Genomic DNA, 15,181 nt, shown 5'->3' with positions numbered 1-15,181 from the left:
CCAGACTACCTCTCAAAGTGGCCTTCTGCATCCCCGCTGGCAATAAATGAGATATCTGTTACTCCACATCCTCACCAGCGTGTGATGTTGTCAGAGTTTGGGATTTTGGCTTTTCTAATGGGTGCGTAGTGGTAGCTCACTGCTGTTTTAATTTGCAATTCTACAATGACACATGATGTTGAGCATCTTTTTTATATGCTTATTTACCGTTTTTACATCTTCTTTGGTGAGGTGTCTATTAAAGTCTTTTGTCCATTTTTTAGTTGGGTTGTTTTCTTGTTGAGTTTTGAGAGTTCTTTGTATATTTTGGATAATAGTCTTTTATCTGATGTCTTTTTTTTCCTTTTTTTTTGAGACAGGGTCTCACTTTGTTGCCCAGGCTAGAGTGAGTGCCGTGGCGTCAGCCTAGCTTACAGCAACCTCAAACTCCTGGGCTCAAGCGATCCTGCTGCCTCAGCCTCCCGAGTAGCTGGGACTACAGGCATGCACCACCATGCGCGGCTAGTTTTTTTCTATATATATTAGTTGGCCAATTAATTTCTTTCTATTTATAGTAGAGACGGGGTCTTGCTCTTGCTCAGGCTGGTTTCGAACTCCTGACCTCGAGCAATCCGCCTGCCTCGGCCTCCCAGAGTGCTAGAATTACAGGCGTGAGCCACCACGCCCGGCCTTTTTCCCCCTTTTTATTATTGCAGCATATTACAGAGGTACAAATGTTTGGGCTATGTATTTTCCCTTGCCCCACGTGAGTCAGAGCTTCAAGCATGTCCAACTCCCAGAGGGTGTGCACAGCACCCATTAGGTGTGAATATACCCATGCCCTCTCCTCCCTCCCACGTGCTCGACATCGGATGATGTGCACTGAAGTGTTGATCAGTTAATACCAGTTTGACGGTGAGTACATGTGGTGCTTTTTTTCCATTCTTGGGATACTTTGCTTAGGAGGATGGTCTCCAGTTCCATCCAGGTTTTTATGAAAGATGTTAGTGCACCCTTTTTTATGGCTGAGTAGTACTCCATGGTATACATTTAGCACATGTTATTAATCCACTCATGTATTGATGGACACTTGGGTTGTTTCCACATCTTTGCAATTGTGAATTGTGCTGCTATAAACATTCTAGTGCAGGATATGTCTTTTGTAAATATTTTCTCCCAGTCTGCAGCCTGTCTTTTTATTGTCTTGACCATGTATTTTGCAGAGAAGAAAATTTTAATTGTATTTAAGTCCGGCTTATCAATTCCTTTTTCCATGGATCATGCCTTGGGTGTTGTATCTAAAAAGTCATTGCCATAGTCAAGGTTATATAGATTTTCTCCTATGTTAAGTTCAGGGAGTTTTATAAAAGTTTTTCATTTTACATTTAGGTCTATAATCCATTGCAGTTAACTTTTGTTAAGGGTGTTAGGTCTCTGTCTAGATTTATTTTTCTGTATGTGGATGTCCTGTTGTCCCGGTTACTTTTGTTCCATTGTATTGCCTTTGCTTCATTGTCAAAGATCAGTTGGCTATATTTATATAGGTTTTTAAAATTTCTGGGTTATCTATTCTGTTCCATTGATCTATTTGTCTATTTTTATAGCAATACCACACTGTTTGATAACTGTAACTTTATAGTAAGTCTTCAGGTCAGATAGTGGCCATCATCCTCTAACTTTGTTCTTCTCCCTCAGTATTGAGTAGGCTATTCTGTGGTGTTTTTCTTTTTCGCCTCTCCATATGAATTTTAGAATCAGTTTATAAATATCCACAAAATAACTTGCTGGGATTTTGATTGGAATTGTATTGGATCTATAGATCGAATTAGGAAGAACTGACATCTTGACAATATTGATTTTTCTTTTTTAACCAGGAACAAGGAATATCTCTCCATTTATTTAGTTATTTGATTTCTTTCATCAGAGTTTTATAGTTTTCCTCATGTGGATAATTGGACATATTTTGTTAGATTTATACCTAAGCATTTTCATTTTGGGGGTGTTAATGTAAATGATAATGTGTCATTAATTTCAAAGTCCACTTATTTGTTGTATACAGGAAAGTAACAGATATTTGTATGCTAACCTTGTATCCTGCAACCTTCCTTATAATCTCTTATTAGTAGGGTTTTTTTTTTTTTTGTCAATTGTTTCAGATTTTCTACATAGACAACCATGTCATTTAAGAACAAATACAGTTTCATTTCTTCCTTCCCAATTGATATACATTTTATTTCCTTTCTGGTCTTATTGCATTAGCTAGCACTTCCAGGATTATGTTGGAAAGGAGGGTGAGAAACAGACTTCCATTGTCTCTGATCTTAGTGAAGCTTCTAATTTTTTGCCATTAAGTGTGATGTTAACTGTAGGCTTTTGGAGATTTTTTTTTTTATCAAGTTGAGGAAATTTTCTTCTATTTCTCATTTCCTGAGAGATTTGTCATGAATGTACGTCCCCCGACACCGCCCCCTCCGTCCCCTGGGCCGCCCCTCCGTCCTGAGGCTGCGCGTCTCGCTGTCCTGCAAGGGCCTCGTGCTGACCTTGACCCCGCCGGGATCTAGGATCCTCTCTCCATCCAGAATCCTCGACAGAATCAGTTACGCAAAGTCCCGTTTCCAGGCCAGGCCCTGGAAGTCCTCGCCGGGCGCGGAAGCCGCGCGCCAGCCGCCCTGCGCGCACAGCGAGGCGCGGTCTGCGCGGCCGTGAATGCAGCTCGTGCGCCGGAAACGACTGCGAGCGCGGTGCAGCCGGAAGCCCGTGCCGGCCCGGAACCTGTGCGTCGGGCCTGCGTTCCGGCCCGGCCTCTCTCCGGAGTACGACGCGCAGGGCTTGCTTGAGGCTGTGCTGGGGACCCCACGCGGGGCTCCCCGCTCTCTGGGGACCGGCAGCCCGGGTGGGCGCCTGGGCTAGGAAATCCGATGCTAGAGCCCACGGTTGACGTCTTCAACCTGAGCCTTCGGTAGGATTGCAGAGCTATCAGCTGAGGACGCCATCCTTTCTCTGCATTGGAAACAGACATTTTTTTTTAATTGTCAGTGTCAGTCTGGCATATGTCATAAGTTTCCCATGTCATAAGTTTCTCTCCAGGACATTGTGCTCTGAAGAAGGGCATACAAGCGAGACCCAGGTAGAGACAGGAGCCATGGGGCCGGCTGTCGGGTCCTAGCAAACTCGTCAGTCACACATCACGGATGGAAGCCAGTTCATTTTTAATTTTGCAACGCTTAACAAGACACTGTATGATGAATAATTTGCTAGACTAAGCATTATTTCATACATGTTCCTGACTGAAACAACATTTTTTCTTTTCTAAAACATTTTGTTAAAATTATGAAATACTTCCAACCTATAGAAAATAAAGAGCAAAACATCTATGTACTTAAGATCCAGATTTAGCACTTGCCTTGTTTACTTCTGATGTTAAACAAAATTTGAAGTCTCCTTTGTATCTTTCTCTGACAGTGTTATCTTCTTCCATCTCTTTGTAGGTCTGGCCGCTTTCCTCAAGTTGGTAATGGTAGGTAGACAGTTAGGATCTGCGGCTCTTCTTGGGACAAGGGTTCCCTGCTTTGGTACTTTCTTAAGTAATTGCCCAATCTGGGAAGAAGGACAAGGGCGGCACTCCCTTTTGGTGATGCCCCACCCTTAATCCTGTCCTGAGCAGCTGCTACACGTGGGGAAGGAGTGACCGCTTTACTGATCTGGGAATCATCCCAGATCGTCCCAGCCCAGGAATGATGGGCTTTAGAAAGTGACCTAGAGTGACCTCAGGGTAATTAGCATGCCATTAGCTTGAATCTGCACTGTGGTTCACCACCCCAGGTGGGCTTTCCGAGGGGGGGCTCGTATAGGCAGGTGGAATTTTGAGGACATATTTTGATCATTTGATAACATCCCACACCTCCTGAAAGCCCTTCCCCAGAGTTGGCCAATAAAAGGAAACAATCAGAATTCAGCCAGAGAGTGGGCTGGTTGGTGAGTGACGCAGTGAGTCAGTCTGATTCTCTCTCCACTCGTGGAGACAGACCCATTTTGTCCTACAGTAAAGAGTTGCTGTGTGAAACTGCTTCCTGCCTAGGGTTACTCCATGGTATTGGCCCTGCTTGAGATTTTTCTGAGATATTAGCCTGAACTTGACATAGTCCTGTGTCTGGTCATTCTTTGGCCAAGAGCACACCAAGAACTGAGGGCACACTGCCACCCTGACAGTAAGATGCCAACCAGACTTTTGGCTCGTAGGAGGTTTTATGTAATCATAAAAATAAACATTGTTGTTTGGTGTGTTTGAAACTTATATAAATGATATTATACTGCATCTATAATTTTGCCACTTGATTTTGTCCCTCAACTTTGCTTTTGAGATTTACTATAAAGGATGCATGTGGCTCTGGTTTATTTATTTAAATGGCATCATTCTGTTTCATTGTATTCATGTGCCACATTTTACTTAACTATTGTCTTAGTAATAGGTATTAAAATTGTTTCCAATATTTGGCTATTTAAAAAAAAATAAAAAAAGTAAAATAATAAAAATAAAAAAGTAAAATAATAAAAAGCTGCAAAAATCGTAGTCTTTGCTTTTCTTTCTTTTTTTAAAATGTGTGTGTTTACTTTCTAATTTTACTCATTTCTGCAAAAGTTTTTACTTTCTACTTTTCTCAGACTTACTTCATCAATCTTTCCCTAACCTTTTGAATAAAATTGCTAATTCTTCAGGCAAAAAGTTTTATCATTAAATAATACCTTAGTATATTTTCACCTGTTTTGATGTGCTATATATTTCCTGTGATTTAGTTCCAAAATTTCAAATTTTCCATTGTGATTTTTATCTTATAATTAGTGGTTATTTGTCACATTGCTTTTTATCTTTCAAACTTATGCTGTTAACTTTTTTAAGGGGAAGATACTATTTCTTTTCATTATTAATTTCTAATTAAATAATGTTATGATAGAAGACACAGTGTAGGGTGTGGGATATGTGTAGTATAACTACATGTCCCAGTTTATACCTGCTGTTTTATTGTAAGTATTGTGTCCCTTTTCACTCTCAAATGTGTCCCAGTGTGCACAATATATTGTATGGCTATGAGGTGTGTGTGTGTGTGTGTTTGAAAATGCATAGAATATCTACACTTCTATATGCATATGAGAAATTGGCAACAGTGATTGTCTCATAAAAGAACTATATGACTGAAAGATAGAGGAATAAGGGGAACATCCATCTTTAGCCCATAAATTATTCAGATGTGTATTAATTTCCAAATATCTGGAGAAATTTTAGATATACTTTTGTTACAAATTTAATTCTGTTGTGTGGTCAGAGAGCATGTTGTGTAAGATTTCAATCTCTTGAAATTTATTGAACTTTGTTTTATATCTCAGCATATATGGTCCATTTTAGTGACCATCCCATGTACTGGGGGTTGTGTTCTATAAATATCAATTTAGGTAAATGTGATTAATAGTATAGTTCAGGTATCTTTTCTATCCTTACTGATTTTCTGTCTAATTTTTCTGTGAATTACTGAGAATAGGATTAAAGTTTCTCACTACAATTGTGAATTTCTCTAATTTTCCCTCTAGTTCTATCAGTTTTGCTTTGTGTATTTTAAAGTTAGGCACATACGTATTTAGGATTTTGTCTTGTTGAATAATCAACCATTCTATTATTATGGAATGTTATACTTTATCTCTAGTAATTCTTTTTTTTCTTGAAGTCTACTTTGATATCATGGACACACCATCTTTTTTATTGCATGGAATGTCTTTTTCCATCTGTTTGCTTTCAATTTATCAAGGTTTTCATATTTCAAGTGTGTATCTTATAGATAGCACATAATTTGTCTTTTTTAAAACTATTAGTCTGACAATTTATGCCTTTTAGTTAGAATATTTTGGTGTATTCACGTTTACTACAACTAGCTGTCTTAGTCTGTTTTATGTTGCTACTACAGAATACCACAGACTGGGCAATTTATAATTAACAAAAATGTATTTGGCTCATGGTTCTGCTCTGCAGGCAGGGAAGTCCAAAAGCATGGCACCAGCATCTGATTAGGGCCTTCATGCTGTGCCATCCCGTGCTGGAAGGTAGAAAGGGAAGAGGGTGAGAGTGAGAGTGAGAGTGAGAAAGCAAGAGGGGAACAAATCACTTATATAAAGCCCACTCTCTCGATAACTAATCCACTCCCTTGATAATGACACTAATCCATTCACGAGAGCAGAGCCCTCATGACGTAATCACCTCTCTTAGGCCCCACTTCACAGCACTGTTGCATTGGGAATAAAGTTTCCAACACATGAACTTTGGGGATATATTCAAATCATAGCACTAACATTTAGTGATTTGTTTTCTATTTATCCCATCTGTTGTTACATATTTTTGTTTTCATTTGTTCCTATGTTTCTCCTTTCTCCTTTTGTCTGAGAATCTCAGCTTCAAAATACTTCCTGAAAAATAGGAACACAGATTTTACAGTGACAGTAGCATCTCTTGAACATTTTACTGGAAATATATGGGTAGGACTGACTCATCTTCCCAGGAAGGCCCAATTTTAGCACATAGTAACTAGTTTTCTTTTTCTTCTTTCTTTTCTTAATTTATACTACATGGGCATCAGGATTGCCTTATCATTGGTATTTTATCTTGATACTATAGTTTATTTGTTCTGCTTTATTATTATTATTTTGGTCAAAATGGGCCTAGGTCTAGGATTCTTTTTGAATTTCTATAGTTTGAAGGTTTTTAGTCTGAGTCATGTGTGGACTGGCTCTCTGAGAACTGTTGCTATAAGCCTGGTTATAACTAGGCTTTGCTCCAGTCTCTCGAAAGGCAGAGGAGTGAGAAAAACCAGAATCCTGAGCTCATGTAGCTTTTATATTACTCAGGTCTTTCTAAGTTTGGGGAGGAAGTAAAAACACACTAGGCATATTTACTTGGTTTTTGTGACTTTTCCCCATGATTCATTGGGCTTATTCCAGTTTTGGCAACTGCTATTTCTACATGATTTAGTGAGACTGACTTTTTTTCAGGACCTATCCCTAAAGAAAATTATTGCTTGGATGCAAACTTTAAAAGGGCAAAATAAGAAGACAAGCTTTCCAGAGCAATTGCCACCATATTTTCCAGCTCTGCATCCCAGACACACAAGATTGTCATACAAGAAACACAAGTAAGAGATTTTCTTCAATAACAATAACATCAAAAAGCCCTTAAACTGCAAAAAATTAAAGAGATTATAATTAAGGAAATATTTTTAACAGCATCCAGCTGTTCATCTAAATGCTGATGTTTTATCCTGTTTATAATAGTCTTTGGATCAAAAAGACTCAAAAGAGACTGCCTCAGCATAAAATCAAAACTTATTAATTGTATTGTTTTCACCTATATTTTCCTGAGGAGAGGTGCATTCCAGTTGGCTCATGTAAGTGTCATGCTAACAGTAAAAGTTAAACAGATAATTACAACTTGGCTAATATCATCCTGGAACACTCTAAATTCAAATATTTGTTGTAAGAATAAATTGATTGCTTAGAAAATACTAGAATGAAATTCTAATGACATTTATTTTTAAGTGAATTTAGATCAAATTTATTTTTAAATTACACAAATAATATAGATTCATTTTAGGAAAATTAGAAATTTTAGATAACCAAGGAAAATGGAAGTATAAAAGCAAGCTTACCTATTACTGATTCTAATTCTTCACCCCAAAACTCCTCTTGAAAGAAAGACCAAAGAAATAAAATTTGGGGGATAAAATAAGACAAGCCTTCAATTTAGGAACAATGCCAACCACATTGCACAGATGTCTGGGAATTCCTCATGCATACATTTAAAAAAATTACAGTTTGGACCAAATGGAGGAAGACTTGGGAGAGTCACGGGTCTTTTCCTTGTCTGAGAAAGCAGTGCGGCAATTTTGGAAGCAAGAAAAGGACATTATGATGGTGGGGGAGGGGAGCAACACAGTAGGGGCTGGGGCCGGAAGCGTTGGGGCTCACTGGAGAGGCTGGCATACTGTGGTCCCCTCTTCCTGCTGGGGATCATGGAAAAGCCAACGGCTCCAAATGGTGGTGATGGAAGGAGAAACAAGTGGCTCTTCCCTACCATTTTTCTATGATCTGGTGATTTTTTCAAAGGATGTGGGCTCTTTACTGCCTGGTGATATCCCTAATCTTCAGGGGCCAAGTTGTTAAGATGAAAAAATCACCAGGGAGGAAACTGGGTCAGATTCACTGGGGACTATTTCCACAGGTTTGGACCAACAGTAGCACAGGGAAGAACAGGAGGGAAGCTACGCACACTCTCATCAAAGAGAAAGCCTATATTCATTAAGGGTCGGGTTTTTAAAATCATTAATATTGTCAGCAACATAGCTGGTCAATGCAGACAAACAGATTGAAATCATAATCCTGTCTTCTTGGTAGGCCATTATACAGCAAGGACGCTATCCCGGCACCAAAAACATGGTTACAAGACACCAAACACATGAAAAGCAAACAACATCAACAGCAGAAATAAAGGCAGAGCTCCTGGGACTGCTTGGCCTGCGCCGCTGGCACCTCCATCCAGGGCCCGGCTGCTGGACGGCCAAGCCCGCCTCCGTCAGCTGGTTTTCTAATGCAAATAATTAGTTTTGAGCACGTAATAGACATACATGTCTAAAGATTCACTAAGTACGAAATCATTTTAAGAATCAGAAATAATCTTTTATTCTCTTTATTGCTTTTTAATTACAAACAATAATAGGTGCTTTTTATTAAAAAAAACAACAACAAAAAACTCCAACATACAGGAGCGATCCAGGGAAAAAGCTGAAGTTGCGCTGTGTGAGTTTCCTATTGCTGCTGTCACAGATTACTGCAAACCTGGTGGCTTAAACCAACTCGAATTTATTCTGTTACAGTTCTGGAGGCCAGAAGTCCTCAATGGGCCTCACTGAGCCGAAAACCGAAGTGTCAGCAAGGCAGGGCTCCCTCCGGGGCTTTGGGGAGGCTCCATTTCCTTGGCTTTTCCATCTTTGGGGGCTGTCCTCATTCCTTGGCTTGTGGCCGCATCACATCGCCTTTCCCGCCTCGATCCCTTTGTCACCTCACCTTCCCTCTGCCTACCTCTTACAAGGCACGTGTGATTACACTTAGGGCCCACTGCATAAGCCGGGACAGTCTCCCAACTCAAGATCCTTAACCTATTCCTAGCTGAAACGTCCCTTCTGCCACATGCGGTAACGTAGACACAGTTGCCCGGCATGAGGACGCGGACATCCCCGCCCCGCCCTTTATTCAGCCTTTGACATGACACCTCCTCCGCTTGCCCCACTGACCCCCGTCCCTGTGCCCAGAGGGAGCCAGTGTTCACGGTTAGGGCCATGAGGGCTATACTTCAAGGCCTTTGATGTGCTGTGCACATACATTCCCACAAGCTTTTAGGGGTCCCCCACAGGTGCACAGAGCAATCGAGATCCCTTACCCTGCAGGGGAAGCTTTATTTGTGATGATGTCACTTTAAGAGCCACGGACATGTGAGCGTGTGTCCCACACGCATACAAATTGCAAACACTATGAGAAAAATTAAGGTGAAATTCTTACCCAACACTGCTAACTGGACCACAAAAATCATTGTAATTCATAATGTTATTTTATTTTGTTTCTTCAAATAGGTCCCAGTGCTATTTCTCTGTAGGTTTTAGATAACCCGTGAGAAGCAAGCCCCTATTTCTGATTGAAACGCGATGGAGGAGAGAGACTTGGGATTCAGAATTCTTCCAGTTCTGAAGCCAAAAGTGGGTGGGAAAACTCAAAATATTAAATTGTGAACAGTGCCGTGGCACACATTCTGCCTTTTTCCTGTGACCCTCTTGTCCAATAAATGAATGTCTTTTAAATTTTTATTTTAAAATAAAACATTTTATTTTGTTCTTAAATACCCCATTTTCAAGAGCACAGTTTGATTGGGCCATGTAGGAGGTCTGAGGAGACTGTGGCGAGAGGAATTTCTTTAGCTAACTGAGGGAAAACTGAAAGAAAAAGCATACGTCAGTGGAGTGAAGAGTCACTTTAGTGGACTGCGCTAACGCCGCTGGTCTTCTGTTTATGCTCTCCCTTTGTCCTGAGGTGATAGAATCCCTGAATTTTTTTGGACAAAAATATGACTGCTGAGAATCAAGTCCAGACTCGTCGGCCTCTCTGGGCAGGTGTGTCCACGTAAGTGATTTCTGGTCACAATGATGCTAAGGGAAGTTATAGATGCAATTTCCGGTATGTTCCTTCCTCCCTTCCTGTACCCTACTGCTTGAACTAGGAACCTGACCGCAAGCTCTCTGCGACCACGTGATGAAGACAGTGCTCTGTGGAGGGCAGAACAAAATGACAGACAAGCCACGGTGCCTTCTAGCCCCAGGAATAGAGCCCGAGGACCGTTTCACTCTGGACTGTTCTGTGAGAAAGGAAACAAAAAACTCAGTTTGGGTAAAGTCATTTTGTTTTAAGTCTCTGTTGCATGAATCCAAACTTAAATCCTAACTAATCCTGAGCACTTAACTTTCGGCACATTAGAATGAAATCAAGGCAGAAGGTGGTCTTCCTTGTCGGTTACTGGATGAAAATCCTCAGACATTACTAGGCTGCTGAGAGCTACTTTCTGCAAAACACCAGGAAGTCAGGTCCGCTGGCTTGGGGAAGATGAAGGCTTATGGGATTGATAGGGTCGAGGTGTGGCAGATGAACTTTAAAGGGGATCACGTGACCCTTTCCCCTTGGTAGTCAGGCCTTTGTGTAGTTCTCTTCTGTTAAGCGTGGGCCAGACCCATGACTTGCTTCTAAACAAAAGAATATGGAGACAGTAATGGCATGTCAGTCCTGTGGTTACGTTACATTACATGGCTGTCTTGCTAGCCCACTGGCTCTAGAGACTTTCTTTCTCCCCCTTGTTGGCTAAGAAGAAGCAAGCTGCCAGCACTCCTAAAGCCACGTGGAACTGATGGCTGCCCACAGGAATTGGGAAGCAGATCCTGCCCTGGTTCCTGGCCTACGTGAGCCTGCAGAGGAAAACCAGTCCTGGCCAACAGCTCGACTGCAGCCTTGTGAGCCCTCATGCAGAGGACCCAGGTAAGCTGCGTCCGGACATCTGCCCACAGAAGGTGTGCTGTAATAAATGTGTGTGGATTCAAGCTCCTATGTTTGTGGTCATTTCTTACGCAGCGGAGAAACATAGAAGAAAAGTGGCCGGGAAATAATAGCATGTGGCTTTTCAGCCAGCATATGCATGATTTCAAGGGAGCAGGGGATTTTAGAAGCAACTAGTTTTATTGAGGGAAAAGAAAATTTTCTCTGCACGCTAAACATTCTAAGTTGACTTGCAGAAAAATAAGGAAGTGTATAGAGTAAACTTCAAAGATGAATGAATGCTATTAAAATGCTATTTCAAAAAAACTAGTGAGATTTGGGGTGACAGTGAAGGATGACGGATATTAATTATAAATATACCCTCTTTTCATTTCTACCAAAAAGGATGATGATGAGAGGTAATGGTACCCATAGTAGGATAGAAATATACTTGAAGAGATAAAAAAAATAGGAAGAGATACCAAGAATGAGAGATTCTTATTAGTTTGAAATTTTAAACTGCAAGTATTTTGACTATAAAAATACATAAAGCTAACTTTTTTCTTTCCAAAAATAGAAACATGACTTATGAAAGAGAAATTGCCACATACATATACATACATATAGATTTGTCAGGAGCTGGTTATTTGGCTATAAATGCCCAGAAGTTTCAGAAATAATTATGGATTGGGAATGTAAATTTCTAGCATTGACATTTATGAGAAGTGGTTTCACCTGACTTGGGCAGGCTCCTTTCTCCAAAATTAATTGGAGAAAGCATAATATAGAGCCAAATGTAGATGCCAGAGAACATAATAACACCCACAAATGAGAAACTCCAAGGAAAAAGGAAGGAAGCTTTGAAATGATCCGGAGATTGTGGTTGGTGGAGGGGTGCATGGTGGCTACCCTGCGGCAGAGTATCTGGTGTGCTTTGTGAGGTTAAAGAAAAGTTTTTAAAATCCACCTCTTGCCTACTGTTCTTTGCGTTGGGATTATTGGAAACTGCAAAAACCAGGAAGAAAGACCCAAAGATGGTACAAATAAAACCTGTTTATTATTTAGCCAAAATAATAAAATATTTACGTGGCATAATTATCTAAAAAAATCCCCACAAAAACCCAGAAATCCCTGGAAGTATTAGAACAAACTAAGATATTTAAATAAACTGAATACATACATTAAAAGATGTAATGGACAATATAGGCAGTATGAGACAGAAGCACATAAAAAGTACTTAGTACAAATATTAGATGTGAAAAATAAAATAAGTAAAATAATTGAAATAAGAAGCATAAAATATGGAATAAATAGCAGAATGGACACTGGTGAGGAGTCAACTGATGAGTTAGAACAGACTGGAAAATAGGAGAGGACAAAGAAATAGAAAACATAAAAGAAAAGTTAAGTGACACAGAGAACAGAAGTAAAAGTGTTAACTTCTACAGATAAATTATTTCAGAAGGAGAGAAAAATAATAGAGAAAGGAAAATATTTGAAGAAACAATGTAGAACTTACCTCGAAATTAAAGAGTAACAGGTTTAAACTCTGTTTTCTAGATGGGGTATTTTTTCTACAGACCACTCCACCCACACTTTCAAGCCGGTGGGGAGGAGATAGGAGGTATCCCAGAAAGAAAAGCAATCAGTCAGTACTCCTGAGGAAAAGAAAGGGAATCATAGATTTCCTGGCCTAGGATAAGAGATAAACAATGGAAAAATGTCACCTATGAACATGTATTAGCCAAACTTTCATTTTGGACAATGTCTCATTGTCAGTGCCCATGAGTCTGCCAAATTAAGGTGGAGTTTAAACAGGATTATAATCTTCATATGTATCACATATGTCAAAATCACTTGACACATGTTTCCAACTTTTTGGATATTCCTTTTCAACACTCATGTCCATACATAATCCTAAAGTTTAGAGTTATACATAAACAGAAGAAAAAAGAAGACAAACTTCTTTTTCAACAAGCAAATTACATAGCTTGAACAATTCTACCACTGAAGATAACTAAAAATGCTGGACAATATAGTAAATATTTTTAAATATATGGCTGAGCTGTCAAGAAAATAAGAAATCCAGAGCTCCCAAATAAAGTGAAAGTGGGAATTTTGGAAGTGAACAGGCCCTGATGCCAGCTTTTGCTCTGAGGGAGTCTGCCAGAACCTAGTGATATCTGACTTCCTTATTGAAAAGTGTGGGCCGTGCAAGGTGGTTCACGCCTGTAGTCCTAGCACTCTGGGAGGCTGAGGCGGGAGGACCACTTGAGGTCAGGAGTTCAAGACCAGCCTGACCAAGAGCAAGACCCCATCTTTCCTAAAGACAGAAAAGGTTGGCCAGGTGCTGTGGCGCACACCTGTGGTCCCAAATCGCTTGAGCCCAGGGTTTGAGGTTACAGTGTTATGATCACAGCACTGTACTCTAGCGTGGGAAACAGAGCAAAACTCTGTGTCAAAAAAGAAAAAGAAAAAGAAAAAGAAAAAGAAAAAGTGTGTATTCAGGAGGCGGGTGAGGGGCTTAATTTATCTTGTCTCCAGTAACCTCTTAGACCTTGCTTGTAAGAATGGATTATATTAACTTTTTACATTGAAGGAATAGCAGGGAAGTTTTATCTGGCTTGAATTTTGCTCTGAATGGGAGGGAAAATAAGTCTCTACTGAGAATTCTTAATCATAAGCCAGGCCTCACCTGAGGTACAGCCCAAATCTGCTCCCTGTGTGATCCAGAAACCCCTCAGAGAATTTAATTTAAAATGGTCCAGGGCTAGTGAGGACCTCAGGAAACTGGCCGAAGCAAACCTGCATCCTTTCTGAAGAAACACAACTTCAACTCAAGCTTTGAAGCATTCCAAGAGAATTCCAAAGAACATAGGTTAAAAAAAAATCATAAAACACTCACACACAAACACACAAACCCCATAGATAATAGACAGCTGAATCAGATCTGTAAAATATTTAGGTGTTAGAATGATCAAATTCAGAAAAAAAAAGTGAAGATGAAGAAAATGAGCAAGGATCAAGAGACTATTAAAAAAGACAAGCAGATTTGAAAAAAGAACCAAATAGTATTTCTAGATGTAAAAAGTAGAATAACTGAATTAAAAAAACTCCAGAGGTGTGTTGCATAGCAAACTGTGTAGTAAAAGATGTATTAGAGAATGAGAAGAAAGATCTGAAGAGATTATTCAGAATGCTGCGCAGATAGAGATAGAAATTTTAAGATAGGTTAAATGAAGAGTAGAGCCAAGACTCCCATCTGTGTAACTGGAGACCCACAAGGCAGGCAGGGCAGGGTAGAGTCTAACATTCTAAGCAGAGTTCCACGGGTGATAATAGAAAGAATGGGAAGATAATTTTCAAAGAGATAATGGCTATACATTTTCAAGAGTTGTTAAAATACACCAATCCTGCTTCTGGAAGCCAACAAGTCTCATGGAGTACAGATGCAGATACACACACATTGCTTTGAATTTACATGCGTGTGCATATACACACACATACATATATGTAGCTACATACGATGAGATACTCATCATAGGAAAAATGCAGAATGCCAAAATAAGAGAATAAATTGAAAATGGGAAGAGAGAAATAACACAGTGATTACAAACGAATGGAATTTAGCTGTCAGTTAACTTCCTAACAGCTACTTTGCTACATTAGAAGCCAGAGACAGGGATAAAATATTTTAATGTGATAAGAAAGATAAACTGTCAACTCAAGTTGAATACTCAGAAATTATAGTTCAAGAATAAGCATTTCTTTAAAAAAATAAAGCATTTTCAGACGAACCAGCACAAGAGAGTTGAGTAACAACAAAAGAGCACTCATTAGAAGAAATTCTAATGGAAAAAGTTTGTTGGGCAAAAGGAAAATGATCCAAGACGGATGGTTTGAGACATAAAAGTAAATAGAAAAGCATTGGTAAGCACATATATGAACAGTAATAATGTCTAATTTGAGCTATAAAGTAACATAATATAAAAATTGGGAGAAAAATGATCAGAGTAATGTTATAAGGTACTTATTACTCAGGATGAAGGGAAAGATACTAACACTGAGTTGTTAAATATGCATATTAAAATATCTA

Source organism: Microcebus murinus, chromosome 25 (assembly GCF_040939455.1).
Source record: "Microcebus murinus isolate Inina chromosome 25, M.murinus_Inina_mat1.0, whole genome shotgun sequence".
In the NCBI taxonomy this organism is placed as follows: domain Eukaryota; kingdom Metazoa; phylum Chordata; class Mammalia; order Primates; family Cheirogaleidae; genus Microcebus; species Microcebus murinus.
Note: the sequence above shows the minus strand (reverse complement) of the source record.